We start from the raw sequence: 2,693 nt of genomic DNA on the forward strand, positions 1-2,693 counted from the left end.
CGTGCAGACTTCAACACACGCACTTCACCATACGTGCATACGCACATATGCTTCGTATGCTTCGTATGCTTCGGACGTGCGCGGAGTGAATGCCGTACGCGCTTCATACAGCGCCGTTCTTCGCTTGTAAGCTTTGACGATGCTCGCAATTCACCTTGCCACTGTGCCGAAATACTTTCGATCTTTTTGCTCTTTCTTTTCGCTTCTTTCACGCGCTTCAATTCCGCGTCGGAATTAATGCCGTACGCGCTTCATACAGCTCCGTCATTCGCTTGTAAGCTTTGACGATCCTCGCAATTCCCCTTGTCACTGTGCCGGAATGTTTTCAAGTTTTTTACTCTTTCTTTTTGCTTTTTCCGCGTTATTCGCCATTCACAACAGAATGAATGCCGTACGCGCTTCATACAGCGCCGTTCTTCGCTTGTAAGCTTTGACGATGCTCGCAATTCACCTTGCCACTGTGCCGAATTACTTTCGAGCTTTTTGCTCTTTCTTTTCGCTTCTTTCGCGCGCTTCGATTCCGCGTCGGAATTAATGCCGTACGCGCTTCATACAGCGCCGTTCTTCGCTTGTGAGCTTTGACGATTCTCGCAATTCCCCTTGTCACTGTGCCGGAATATTTTCAAGTTTTTTGCTCTTTCTTTTTGCTTTTTTCGCGTTCTTCGCCGTTCACAACCTCGTATCCTTAACGGCTTAATTAGTATACGTGCTCGCTTCGCCGGGTCCGCCTTCATGTCGGATCAGTCGCCTGCTTCGAAACGGCTCCGGTTGGGCTCGCTTGCGGACGGCTTCCGCAGTGGTGGAAGAATACGTCCGTTCGCTGATTTGAGTACGGGCCGTGCAGCTGAGCAGCAGCAGCATGCACTGGCTGCAAGCATATGCCAGATGCGATCTGCAAGCATATGCCACGTTCGATCTGCAAGCATATGCGATCTGCAAGCATATGCCAGATGCGATCTGCAAGCATATGCCACATTCGATGTGCAAGCATATGCGATCTGCAAGCATATGCGATCTGCAAGCATATGCAATCTGCAAGCATATGCCAGATGCGATCTGCAAGCATATGCCACATTCGATCTGCAAGCATTTCTTCGTATGCTTCATATGCTTCATATGCTTCATATGAAGCATATGCACATATGCACATATGCACATATGCTTCATATGCACATATGCACATGTGTTTCATATGCACAAATGCTTCATATGCAAGCATATGCCACATGCGATGTGCAATCATATGTGCTCTGCAATCATATGTGATCTGCAAGCATATGTGATCTGCAAGCATATACGATCTGCAAGCATATGTGATCTGCAAGCATATGCGATCTGCAAGCATATGCCAGATGCGATGTGCAAGCATATGCAATCTGCAAGCATATGCGATCTGCAAGCATATGCAACGGACAAGCACGACACATACTGTCCGCGCAATGCAGAAGTTAGCCATCAGCCAGCACAGGAGCTACGGCCCACTCGCGCGAACAGCGCGCTCTAGTCCGTCCGTCTATCTGTCCACCACGTCGCCGGTTCAATCCCCAGCGCGCGCGCGTCTTTTCTTTTGCGCGCTTTTTTTTACTTTTTTTTTCTTCGTATGCTCCATATGCTTCATATGCTTCATACGAAGCATATGAAGCATATGCCGTAGCTACGGCATATGCCGTAGCTCCTACGAAGTAGGAAAGCGGAGGCCTTAGGCCGAATCGCTGTCCGTAGCCGTAGCGACTTTTCGTCGTAGTCCCGACGTTAGACGGACGACGTTTAGTAGCCGTAGCGACTACGTAGTAGTCTAGCGGAGGCCTTAGGCCGATTCGCTGTCCCTCCGTCCGTCCGTCCCTCCGTCCGTCTCTCTATCTGTCCACCACGTCGCCGGTTCAATCCCCTGCAGCGCGCGTCTTTTTTTTGCGCGCTTTTTTTTCTTTTTTTTTCTTCGTATGCTTCATATGCTTCATATGCTTCATATGCTTCGTGTGCTTCGTGTGCTTCATATGCTTCATATGCACATATGCGTCTTATGCGATATGCGATATGCAGCGCTAGCAGATGGCAAACTTCAACGTGCAGACTTCAACACACGCACTTCACCATACGTGCATACGCACATATGCTTCGTATGCTTCGTATGCTTCGGACGTGCGCGGAGTGAATGCCGTACGCGCTTCATACAGCGCCGTTCTTCGCTTGTAAGCTTTGACGATGCTCGCAATTCACCTTGCCACTGTGCCGAAATACTTTCGATCTTTTTGCTCTTTCTTTTCGCTTCTTTCATGCGCTTCAATTCCGCGTCGGAATTAATGCCGTACGCGCTTCATACAGCGCCGTCATTCGCTTGTAAGCTTTGACGATCCTCGCAATTCCCCTTGTCACTGTGCCGGAATGTTTTCAAGTTTTTTGCTCTTTCTTTTTGCTTTTTCCGCGTTATTCGCCATTCACAACAGAATGAATGCCGTACGCGCTTCATACAGCGCCGTTCTTCGCTTGTAAGCTTTGACGATGCTCGCAATTCACCTTGCCACTGTGCCGAATTACTTTCGAGCTTTTTGCTCTTTCTTTTCGCTTCTTTCGCGCGCTTCGATTCCGCGTCGGAATTAATGCCGTACGCGCTTCATACAGCGCCGTTCTTCGCTTGTGAGCTTTGACGATTCTCGCAATTCCCCTGTCACTGTGCCGGATATTTTCAAGTTTTT

General features: G+C 48.9%; 1 protein-coding gene across 1 annotated transcript in view; it reads left to right on the forward strand.

Moving 5' to 3' along the window:
- Positions 1 to 2,693, forward strand: part of VOLCADRAFT_100609 (uncharacterized protein) — a gene marked incomplete at both ends in the record, with an annotated part of 13,863 nt that overhangs the window by 5,941 nt on the left and 5,229 nt on the right. The gene's annotated exons all lie outside the window — the stretch shown is intronic.

This window comes from Volvox carteri (assembly GCF_000143455.1).
Source record: "Volvox carteri f. nagariensis unplaced genomic scaffold VOLCAscaffold_130, whole genome shotgun sequence".
In the NCBI taxonomy this organism is placed as follows: domain Eukaryota; kingdom Viridiplantae; phylum Chlorophyta; class Chlorophyceae; order Chlamydomonadales; family Volvocaceae; genus Volvox; species Volvox carteri.